The sequence below is a fragment of the Thalassophryne amazonica genome, chromosome 17, assembly GCF_902500255.1.
Source record: "Thalassophryne amazonica chromosome 17, fThaAma1.1, whole genome shotgun sequence".
NCBI classification, from domain to species: domain Eukaryota; kingdom Metazoa; phylum Chordata; class Actinopteri; order Batrachoidiformes; family Batrachoididae; genus Thalassophryne; species Thalassophryne amazonica.
The window spans coordinates 33,155,991-33,168,493 of record NC_047119.1 but is presented as its reverse complement, the minus strand read 5'-3'; the positions used below and the strand labels follow the sequence as shown (position 1 = coordinate 33,168,493).

The 12,503-nt window shown below is 40.3% G+C and overlaps 1 protein-coding gene across 2 annotated transcripts in view; it reads left to right on the top strand.

The window, feature by feature from the left end:
• The window catches only part of sh2d3ca (SH2 domain containing 3Ca), a 189,492-nt gene that overhangs the window by 54,034 nt on the left and 122,955 nt on the right, over positions 1-12,503 (top strand). The gene's annotated exons all lie outside the window — the stretch shown is intronic.

Below are 12,503 nucleotides of genomic sequence, written 5' to 3'. Positions count from 1 at the left end.
TAGTCGATTCTGACTAGATATGTGTCCTTAGGTGGTACATCATTCGGTAAACTTTCAGGCTAGATGTTCTAACCTATCAAACAAATGCAAATGCAAAAAACTCAGTGGTTCATATCACGACTTTTAGCTGCAGGCCAAGATCACAGAGCTTTGTAGCTCAGTGTTTCATCTAATCACTGGCACTCAACCTTCCGATATGATAAAGAAAATTTTTTTAAATACAATAATGCAAATGATGCTGTGCATTTGATCACAGTCTAGACACTTGAAACACTATCTGCAAGAGGAAAGATTATTCTCTTCTAATTCTACCAGTAGGTTAAAATGTCCTTTAACCTTTTATGACCTCGTGCTGTTTCTGCAGCATAGTCCTCCCAAAGGAAACACCTGAGTACTCTTGAAAATAGGATAAATGAGTTATTTACTTTGCAAGTGACAGAAAACACATTCCCAGGTGAAAAAAAATAATGACGAAAAACACTAAATTTGAGAGAACAGAAGATTTCCTTTCACGTTCAAAACAAACTGGCTCTTTGGGTAAACTTTTGTGATGTAATTATCACGTTACAAGTCATACTTTGGCATTTTACTTGAAAATATGACACTAGTTAACAATTACTTTTCTCTGCCAATTGCTTTGCTAAATAATCATATAAGCCCCGTGACTTTGCAAAGATGGTATTTGGTGGAGACCAGGTGTTGGGTCAGGTTGTGGCAACCACTAGCTTAGGTGCTTTTGTTGGGGAGGAAAGGTTTACAGACCTTGACTTTGTATAATCAATAGATACCTTGATGGCTGCATTTGAGAGGTGGAGCAATGAATCTGAGTGTGTAACTTTGCAATTGTCCTGCATCAAGACTAAGATCTAGACTTACTGTCATGTACTGTGTGTCATCCAGTTTTTGGCCATGCCTTGTTTGGGGTTCTGTTTCTTTTCTGTGTAGTTCCTGCATTGTTAGAATGGTCTGATTGGGGGAGATGTTGTTTGTGCTGTGTTTGTGACTTCTCTTGCTGGGTATTTCCTGTTTGGGCTTCTCTGTCCTTATTTCTCTTGTCTGTCTCGTTTGGTGCTTGGCGGGGGGCCTCACACTCTGTCTAGGCCACACCCTGTTTCGGTTCTTTCCACAGGTGTTCCTGATCTGTAGCTCACTACTTGATGTATTTAAGCTTCAATGGTTGCACTGATAATTTGCCTGATCGTTGTGCCTTGTGCCACCGGTTCTAGCTCCGTTCCTTTGTATTGTTCAAGTCCTGCTGCCACATGTGTTTTGACCATCTGCCTGTTTTTCTCAACCATGCTACTCGCCTGATGATTTTGATCTGTTTGCTGTTTTTGGACTGCTTCTTTGTGTACCGGACCCCACTGATTAATTCAGTAAACGTCTTTTTGAATCAGAGCTGCTAAGTCGAGTCCCGCATTTGTCTCCAGCCATTCCTGCTAAACTATCTTGACACTTTCTATGACTTCCTGGACTGAGCCATCAGACGTGTATCTGTATGCAGCAAAAATGTCAAACTTGTAGAGACATTGACTTATCTCAGTGGTAACATTCATGTCTCTTGGTCTTCGGCCTTTGAGATTGAGAGACGCATGGGAAGAGCTCCTGGAGTCATGAGGTTACTAGATGCAGGGCAATGATGGTTGAAGCCTTTAAGATCCTGGTGCTTCCTGTCTTACTGCATGGTTTTAAGACTTTGATACTAATCATTGACCTAAAGCAATGCCTGTATGTCTTTGGTACTAGGACTCTTTGGAGGAGCCTTGGGTACCACTAGAATGACTTTGTGCCAATCAAACTTAGGAAGACTTTAATGAGGAGCATCAGTTGCATTGAGAGGGAGCGTCCGCTACATTGGCCATGTGTTGTGGGGACCCAAGCGGCTGGAGGGGAAGGCCGTTGGGACAGGTAGATGCTACTTTTGTGAGGTGAAAAAGTGGGCTGGTTGTCTGCCTGGGTGGGTGCCATCTAGATCAAGTTTAGTGGAGGTGTGGCATCAGTGCATGTTCCCACACCTGACTGGATGTGGTGAGACATGGGCCATAATGAGTTCCCTTCTAGTTCAGCAGGTCATTTATTCTTACATCAATCGACAAGCCTGGGTGGGGATTATGCAGCATGTACTGTATTTCTTTTTCTGTGTCCGCATTAGTTTTGTGGAGATAGTTGATTACATTTTGACACTGATTTGGATTCCATTCAAAATATTTTCTTTTGTCTGTTGTTTTTTTCCTTTGATCTCTTTCCTGGAATTATGACATCACAAAGATCTACTCATAAGCTGCAAAAACAGTGATAGACTAACTTTCAAAATCCCACTGCTGGCATTTGGCTGAGATTATAACTGTTCTCCATTATTACCATGAAAGTATACATTTTCTGAATGCACATTCTAGTCTATCTGCAAATGTTTTAATATCGCTTGTGTTGCCTCACTTATCTGCTATTAATGTTAATTGCTGCTGCTTATTATAGATGATGTGAATCCTGCATTTTCTTTGTGAAGCAAAATAAGATGCTTATATGCATAAAAAGTGAATGACAGCTCATACTATCTATGAATTTAAGTTGTATTTTTCACATGATACATAGCAGTTTGTGTCATGTACTCAAAAAATAAGAATATCCATTTCCTCTCTGTTTCTCTTATTTTAACACGATAATATTTATTGGCAAACGTTAATGTTCAAACTTTTGTAATGAATGATTCCAAGCGTTTGTCCATATTTTAAACTAAAGTTCCAAAAGTAACATAGAGGGAATAAATGTTTGTGCTGTGTGCCAGTCGGTCATCTGAAGTCTCTGCGCTCATCTCTCTGACGACATCACACATTCCTGTGGATGTGCAGGCGTTCAGATACGCGCCTCGCTGGCATATGCTGGGAAAGACACAGCTGAGAGGGATTGTGGCGCACTGAAGAAATTTGGAGCAGGAGGTTGGCAATTGTTAGCTCCCTTCATCTTTGACCTCTTCTGACTTCAGATGATATTGGATCAAACGTGCCTGCAGCTTTTAAAGGCCGCGTTCTCCCAAATGAATCAAATAACCGCCCCAGTGCAGAAACCTGTGCACTCAGGCTGTTAATGTGCCTTGTTTGATACAAAAAGTAAAGCCTTCTGGCTTGGAACAATACATAGTGAAGGCAGTCTGCTCACACAGAATCTACACAGACATCGAGATGGTGTCCAAATGACCAGATGAGCAGGTGTGACACAGCTAACCTAAAAGTTAGCTTTGATAACCGCTAATCCATGAACTAAAAAATTAACTGTGATGATGCTAAACTGATTAAGCTGCAAATAAACTCTAAGGTTAGTATCTTTCTCACAGCATGGCGAGTGCTGATGAATGTTGTGATTTTTCACCTCTGCCATTAGCATCATTTAGCAAGATTTAGCAACTATTAGCAACATGCACGCAAAATGTTTGCACACTCATGTTGCTAATAGTAATAGTTGCTAATAATTCAGATTTCTCCTGACCACCGTAAAAGACAGAGCTCAGAAGACTTGAATGTAGAAGCTATATAGAAGATGGATTCCCAGAATGTGGAATTGAATTTCTGTTAGGATGAAGCCCAGCATACTGCTGCCCTTGAGGAAGAATTGCTTTGTCTGGCTGCTGCTGCAGCTGTCCTGTTGCAGAAGAGAAGGAATAAAGAGCCAGAAAAAAGAAGAAAAGAAAGGAAGAAGAAAAGGTACATCGTTTGGTTCAAGAGAGTAGTTGCGAACCAAAAACAACTTTAGCGACATGTGTTTCAGCCATTTACAAAAGCTTGCAACTGTTTTACAAATGTTTGTGGAAAATAAATTTGCTAAGAAATTTTGAACATGTTTAGAATTTATTTGTGACAAGAAATATTGTTTGTGACTCTAAAAACTGTTTTGCAACCTTTTCTGATCCCTGATGAAACACAAGATTCACTAGCGTCGTCAGTATTCGCTGCTTCGTGAGATACGAGCTTTACCGTCTTTGAGTTAGATTTTGGCTAAGCCAAACCTATACGCAGTGCAGAAAGTGTTAAATAAGAAATAAAAATACTCATTGAAAATTTTAAATAACAGAATTTTTAAATAACATAAAATTTTAATAACATAATTACTTTATTTACTCTCCTCAAGGTAATGATTGTTGCCTTGCATGATGTGTCCATTTTGCTTATTGGATTAGTGTTTAAGCTCCAGTAGGAACAAATTTGTATGATTTTAGGGTTTAAAAAAATGTTGTGATTGTTAAACTTTATTTATTTATTTTTAAGTTACCTGGCTTAAAGTTGACAGAGCTAAGCTTTGTGTAAGCTAACTGGTCCACTAATGACGTTCAGAGTTAGGGTAAGAAAAGCTAGTAAGCTAATGGAAACGTACCTTTTCTTTTTCTTTTACCAACCACTGCAAATTAGCAAGTTATAACATTAGAAATAATACTTGATTTTCATTGGGTTTTCCATCTCAGTGTTGTTTTTTTTTTTTCTTCTTCTAACATATAATAAATCCCACTGGGTGATGTGTGTTTGGGTTACGGAAGGCCCCGGACCTCTGTGGAGGTATTAATGCATTATTTTCCTTTATGAAAAGACCCAAGGCTGTTAAACCATCTCTGGGTGATTTGCAGAGAGCAGCTGAGAATGGCAATAAACACACACATCCACTCACTCTCTCACACACACTCATATACACACTGCACATGTACGGATGCTGCAGTATGAATATGGGCCTGCAAATCAAATCAAATCAATTTTATTTATATAGCGCCAAATCACAACAAACAGTTGCCCCAAGGCACTTCACATTGCAAGGCGAGGCCATACAATAATTACGGAAAAACCCCAACGGTCAAAACGACCCCCTGTGAGCAAGCACTTGGCAAAAGTGGGAAGGAAAAACTCCCTTTTAACAGCAAGAAACCTCCAGCAGAACCAGGCTCAGGGAGGGGCAGTCTTCTGCTGGGACTGGTTGGGGCTGAGGGAGAGAACCAGGAAAAAGACATGCTGTGGAGGGGAGCAGAGATCAATCACTAATGATTAAATGCAGAGTGGTGCATACAGAGCAAAGAGAGAAAGAAACACTCAGTGCATCATGGGAACCCCCCAGCAGTCTAAGTCTATAGCAGCATAACTAAGGGATGGTTCAGGGTCACCTGATCCAGCCCTAACTATAAGCTTTAGCAAAAAGGAAAGTTTTAAGCCTAATCTTAAAAGTAGAGAGGGTGTCTGTCTCCCTGATCTGAATTGGGAGCTGGTTCCACAGGAGAGGAGCCTGAAAGCTGAAGGCTCTGCCTCCCATTCTACTCTTACAAACCCTAGGAACTACAAGTAAGCCTGCAGTCTGAGAGCGAAGCGCTCTATTGGGGTGATATGGTACTATGAGGTCCCTAAGATAAGATGGGACCTGATTATTCAAAACCTTATAAGTAAGAAGAAGAATTTTAAATTCTATTCTAGAATTAACAGGAAGCCAATGAAGAGAGGCCAATATGGGTGAGATATGCTCTCTCCTTCCAGTCCCCGTCAGTACTCTAGCTGCAGCATTTTGAATTAACTGAAGGCTTTTCAGGGAACTTTTAGGACAACCTGATAATAATGAATTACAGTAGTCCAGCCTAGAGGAAATAAATGCATGAATTAGTTTTTCAGCATCACTCTGAGACAAGACCTTTCTAATTTTAGAGATATTGCGCAAATGCAAAAAAGCAGTCCTACATATTTGTTTAATATGCGCATTGAATGACATATCCTGATCAAAAATGACTCCAAGATTTCTCACAGTATTACTAGAGGTCAGGGTAATGCCATCCAGAGTAAGGATCTGATTAGACACCATGTTTCTAAGATTTGTGGGGCCAGGTACAATAACTTCAGTTTTATCTGAGTTTAAAAGCAGGAAATTAGAGGTCATCCATGTCTTTATGTCTGTAAGACAATCCTGCAGTTTAGCTAATTGGTGTGTGTCCTCTGGCTTCATGGATAGATAAAGCTGGGTATCATCTGCGTAACAATGAAAATTTAAGCAATGCCGTCTAATAATACTGCCTAAGGGAAACATGTATAAAGTGAATAAAATTGGTCCTAGCACAGAACCTTGTGGAACTCCATAATTAACTTTAGTCTGTGAAGAAGATTCCCCATTTACATGAACAAATTATAATCTATTAGATAAATATGATTCAAACCACCGCAGTGCAGTGCCTTTAATACCTATGGCATGCTCTAATCTCTGTAATAAAATTTTATGGTCAACAGTATCAAAAGCAGCACTGAGGTCTAACAGAACAAGCACAGAAATGAGTCCACTGTCTGAGGCCATAAGAAGATCATTTGTAACCTTCACTAATGCTGTTTCTGTACTATGATGAATTCTAAAACCTGACTGAAACTCTTCAAATAGACCATTCCTCTGCAGATGATCAGTTAGCTGTTTTACAACTACCCTTTCAAGAATTTTTGAAAGAAAAGGAAGGTTGGAGATTGGCCTATAATTAGCTAAGATAGCTGGGTCAAGTGATGGCTTTTTAAGTAATGGTTTAATTACTGCCACCTTAAAAGCCTGTGGTACATAGCCAACTAATAAAGATAGATTGATCATATTTAAGATCGAAGCATTAATTAATGGTAGGGCTTCCTTGAGCAGCCTGGTAGGAATGGGGTCTAATAGACATGTTGATGGTTTGGATGAAGTAACTAATGAAAATAACTCAGAACAATCGGAGAGAAAGAGTCTAACCAAATACCGGCATCACTGAAAGCAGCCAAAGATAACGATACGTCTTTGGGATGGTTATGAGTAATTTTTTCTCTAATAGTTAAAATTTTATTAGCAAAGAAAGTCATGAAGTCATTACTAGTTAAAGTTAAAGGAATACTCGGCTCAATAGAGCTCTGACTCTTTGTCAGCCTGGCTACAGTGCTGAAAAGAAACCTGGGGTTGTTCTTATTTTCTTCAATTAGTGATGAGTAGTAAGATGTCCTAGCTTTACGGAGGGCTTTTTTATAGAGCAACAGACTCTTTTTCCAGGCTAAGTGAAGATCTTCTAAATTAGTGAGACGCCATTTCCTCTCCAACTTACGGGTTATCTGCTTTAAGCTGTGAGTTTGTGAGTTATACCACGGAGTCAGGCACTTCTGATTTAAGGCTCTCTTTTTCAGAGGAGCTACGGCATCCAAAGTTGTCTTCAATGAGGATGTAAAACTATTGACGAAATACTCTATCTCACTTACAGAGTTTAGGTAGCTACTCTGCCCTGTGTTGGTATATGGCATTAGAGAACATAAAGAAGGAATCATATCCTTAAACCTAGTTACAGCGCTTTCTGAAAGACTTCTAGTGTAATGAAACTTATTCCCCACTGCTGGGTAGTCCATCAGAGTAAATGTAAATGTTATTAAGAAATGATCAGACAGAAGGGAGTTTTCAGGGAATACTGTTAAGTCTTCAATTTCCATACCATAAGTCAGAACAAGATCTAAGATATGATTAAAGTGGTGGGTGGACTCATTTACATTTTGAGCAAAGCCAATTGAGTCTAATAATAGATTAAATGCAGTGTTGAGGCTGTCATTCTCAGCATCTGTGTGGATGTTAAAATCGCCCACTATAATTATCTTATCTGAGCCAAGCACTAAGTCAGACAAAAGGTCTGAAAATTCAGAGAAACTCACAGTAACGACCAGGAGGACGATAGATAATAACAAATAAAACTGTTTTTTGGGACTTCCAATTTGGATGGACAAGACTAAGAGTCAAGCTTTCAAATGAATTAAAGCTCTGTCTGGGTTTTTGATTAATTAATAAGCTGGAATGGAAGATTGCTGCTAATCCTCCCCCTCGGCCCGTGCTACTAGCGTTCTGGCAGTTAGTGTGACTCGGGGGTGTTGACTCATTTAAACTAACATATTCATCCTGCTGTAACCAGGTTTCTGTAAGGCAGAATAAATAAATATGTTGATCCATTATTATATCATTTACTAACAGGGACTTAGAAGAGAGAGATCTAATGTTTAATAGACCACATTTAACTGTTTTAGTCTGTGGTGCAGTTGAAGGTGCTATATTATTTTTTCTTTTTGAATTTTTATGCTTAACTAGATTTTTACTGGTTATTGGTCTGGGAGCAGGCACCGTCTCTACAGGGATGGGGTAATGAGGGGATGGCAGGGGGAGAGAAGCTGCAGAGAGGTGTGTAAGACTACAACTCTGCTTCCTGGTCTCAACCCTAGAAATGAGAGCTGCTCCATCCAAAGTGGGATGGATGCCGTCTCTCCTAACAAGACCAGGTTTTCCCCAGAAGCTTTGCCAATTATCTATGAAGCCCACCTCATTTTTTGGACAGCACTCATACAGCCAGCAATTCAAGGAGAACATGCGGCTAAACATGTCACTCCCGGTCCGATTGGGGAGGGGCCCAGAGAAAACTACAGAGTCCGACATTGTTTTTGCAAAGTTACACACCGATTCAATGTTAATTTTAGTGACCTCCGATTGGCGTAACTGGGTGTCATTACTGCCGACGTGAATTACAATCTTACCAAATTTACGCTTAGCCTTAGCCAGCAGTTTCAAATTTCCTTCGCTGTCGCCTGCTCTGGCCCCCGGAAGACAATTGACTATGGTTGCTGGTGTCGCTAACTTCACATTTCTCAAAACAGAGTCGCCAATAACCAGAGTTTGATCCTCGGCGGGTGTGTCGCCGAGTGGGGAAAAACGGTTAGAAATGTGAACGGGTTGGCGGTGTACACGGGGCTTCTGTTTAGGGCTACGCTTCCTCCTCACAGTCACCTAGTCGGCCTGCTTTCCCGGCTGCTCGGGATCTGCCGGAGGGGAACTAACGGCGGCTAAGCTACCTTGGTCCGCACCGACTACAGGGGCCTGGCTAGCTGTAGGATTTTCCAAGGTGCGGAGCCGAGTCTCCAATTCGCCCAGCCTGGCCTTCAAAGCTACGAATAAGCTACACTTATTACAAGTACCATTACTGATAAAGGAGGCCGAGGAATGACTAAATATTTCACACCCAGAGCAGAAAAGTGCAGGAGAGACAGGAGAAGCCACCATGCTAAACCGGCTAAGAGCTAGTAGCTGTGCTAAGCTAGCGGATTCCTAAAAACACAAGTGAATAATGTGTAAATAATTTAGAGGTGATTCAGCAGAGGGAGTGCTTTAGTTAAGGCACGTGAAGATTACACTGTGAAACAAATCATTATCTAGATATGCAGATATGTAAGTTATACACAAAGTGTGCACAGAGAAGACAATTCATTGCTAATAACATTTTAGTTAGGATTGAAACCAAATGGGGTGTTGAAGCCAAGTAAAAAACAATATACATTACATACACTGATTAGAGACACATTTAATCAGACTGAAATAAGGTTTACTCTGTGTGATTAAATTCCAAAGATTAATACGTCTACTAATGAGATAAAATTAGTGTGGACACAATTTTTTCATTGTGCGTCATCCATGCATGCATATAATTATCGGGTTTTAGGCAAACTTGTGTGGGCAGAGAAAATGCAAGACACTCTGGCGTCACAAGTGTAGAAAATTATTGTGTAAGAAAAGCAAAAAGTATGACTCACTTGGTGAAGTTGTTTTTATTCTTTCTTTCTGGACATCTGTATGTTGTACAACCCCAATTCCAGTGACGTTAGGACATTGTGTAAAATGAAATAAAAACAGAATACAATGAATTGCAAATCTTCTTCAACCTATATTCAATTGAATACACCACAAAGACAAGATATTTAATGTTCAGATTGATAAACTTTATTGTTTTGTGCAAATATTTGCTCATTTTGAAATGGATGCCTGCAACACATTTCAAAAAAGCTGGGACAGTGGTATGTTTACCACTGTGTTACATTACTTTTCCTTCTAACAACACTCAATAAGTGTTTGGGAACTGGGAACACTCATGATTGGGAATAAAAATAGCATCCCCAAAACTATCAACCGTTCACAAGCAAAGATGGGGTGAGGCTCTCCACTTTGTGAACAACTGCATGAAAAAATAAACCAACAGTTTAAAGAACAATGTTTCTTAATGTTCAATTGCAAGGAATTTTGGGATTCCATCATATACAGTCCATAATATAATCAGAAAATTCAGAGAATCTGGTGAACTTTCAACATGTAAGCGGCAAGGCCGAAAACCAACATTGCATACTCGTGACTTTCAATCCCTCAGGCGACACTGCATTAAAAACCGACATCATTGCGTAAAGGATCTTACCGCTTGGGCTCAGGAACACTTCAGAAAACCATTGTCAGTTAGCACAGTTCGTCGCTACATCTACAAGTGCAAGTTAAAACTCTACCATGCAAAGTGAAAGCCATACATCAACAACATCCAGAAATGCTGCCGCCTTCTCTGGGCCCGAGCTCATTTGAAATGGACAGACGCAAAGTGCAACAGTGTGCTGTGGTCTGATGAGTCCACATTTTAAATTGTTTTTAGAAATCATGGATGTTGTGTCCTCTGGACAAAAAAGGAAAACGACCATCCAGATTGTTACCAGCGCAAAGTTCAAAAGCCAGCATCTGTGATGGTATGAGGGTGTTAGTGCCCATGACATGGGCAACTTACACATCTGTGATGGCACCATCAATGCTGAAAGGTACATCCAGGTTTTGGAGCAACACATGTTGCCATCCAAGCAACGTCTTTTTCAGGGACATCCCTGCTTATTTCAGCAAGACAATGCCAAGCCACATTCTGCACGTGTTACAACAGCGTGGCTTCATAGTAAAAGAGTGCGAGTACTGGACTGGCCTGCCTGCAGTTCAGACCTGACGCCCATTGAAAATGTGTGGCGCATTATGAAGTGCAAAATACGACAGTGGAGACCCCGGACTGTTGAACACCTGAAGTCATACATCAAACAAGAATGGGAAAGAATTCAACCTACAAAGCTTCAACAATTAATGTCCTCAGTTCCCAAACACTTATTGAGTGTTGTTAGAAGGAAAAGTGATGTAACACAGTGGTAAACATACCACTGTCCCAGCTTTTTGAAATGTGTTGCAGGCATCCATTTCAAAATGAGCAAATATTTGCACAAAAACAATAAAGTTTATCAGTTTGAACATTACATATCTTGTCTTTGTGGTGTATTCCTTTGAATATAGGTTGAAGAGGATTTGCAAATCATTGTATTCTGTTTTTATTTATGAGGGTAGGCTTACACAACGTCCCAACTTCATTGGAATTAGGGTTGTATGTGTGCATGTTCAGTGTTATTTAGGTCATAAAGTTCTGGCTGCAGTCAGTGAAAACAAAAAACGTTACTTTTTATGAACATGTTATGTTTATGAACTTTTTATATGTTTTTATCAACAACTTAATAAATAAAATTCATATCTGGAGCTGGCTTCCTAATATTTTCAAACCAAATGGCATACTCCCAATTTATGTCTAAAGCTCTTGAAAAGTAGCTATACAAGGGTAGGCTGAAAAGTTCTAAGGCTCCCCATGAAGCAGTAATGCATTAACTGCATTATAGTGAGCCTTAGAACTTTTCAGCCTACCCTCGTACAACATTCGAATCATTCCTTGCTCATGACGAGAGTTTTGACAAATTCTTATCCGGATTCAAAAGTCTGTTACAGCTCAGGAATGATGTTCTCTGGCAGCAAAATGGAAATTGCCTCCTTTTTCTGTAGTACCATAATGCAGAATTTGAGAGATTATGTGGTGGATGCTGCAGTGTGTCACCCCAAGCTATAAGTCATATATCTTCGTCTTCCGTAGCGTCAAGCGGATGAGAGTCTATGGCTCTCTGTGGACGGGATGGCAGTCTGACACAGGTTAGTTCCCCAGCCGAGGCCGGTATCCATTTTACAGCTGGGTGGACAGAGACAATGTTGATTAAGTGTCCTGTCCAAGGACACAGACAGGTTGGACAAGTGGGATTCTAAACCAGGTCTAGATATTGGCAGGCCAGCTCCTTTTCCACTCAGCTACCCGTTCTGCCACCAAGCTGACCTGACCTGAAATGCTAGGCCAGGCAATTCTGATCCACAGACTGAAGTACAGGACATGAGTCTTAGGTCCAGTTTACTCTTGTTTTCCTCATCCTTTTCAGTAGATACTTTACAGCTGTATTTGGTAACTGTGTTGAATTTTTGTACCAACTTTTCATTTTCATTTATTTTCAGTTATATAGGGCCAAATCACAACAAAGTTGGCTCAAGGTGCTTCACACAAGTAAGGTCTAACCTTACCGACCAGTATTACTTGTGGGGTACTCCAGGGTAAAACACCAGTCCCACTGTTTTTGCAATCAGCTGTATTTAGTAACTGTGTCAACCTTTTGTACCCATACTACTTATGGGGCGCGCCAGGGTATGATACCAATCACATTACTTTTGGAGTTCTCCATTCCTTCATAGCCTATTACTTTTATTATCTAACTGTGATTCTTTCTTTCCGACGGGGGTTATCTGTAACCCCATCAGTTTACTCAACCATGACAAACTGACATGTGACAGTCACGGTTGCCCACAAATGG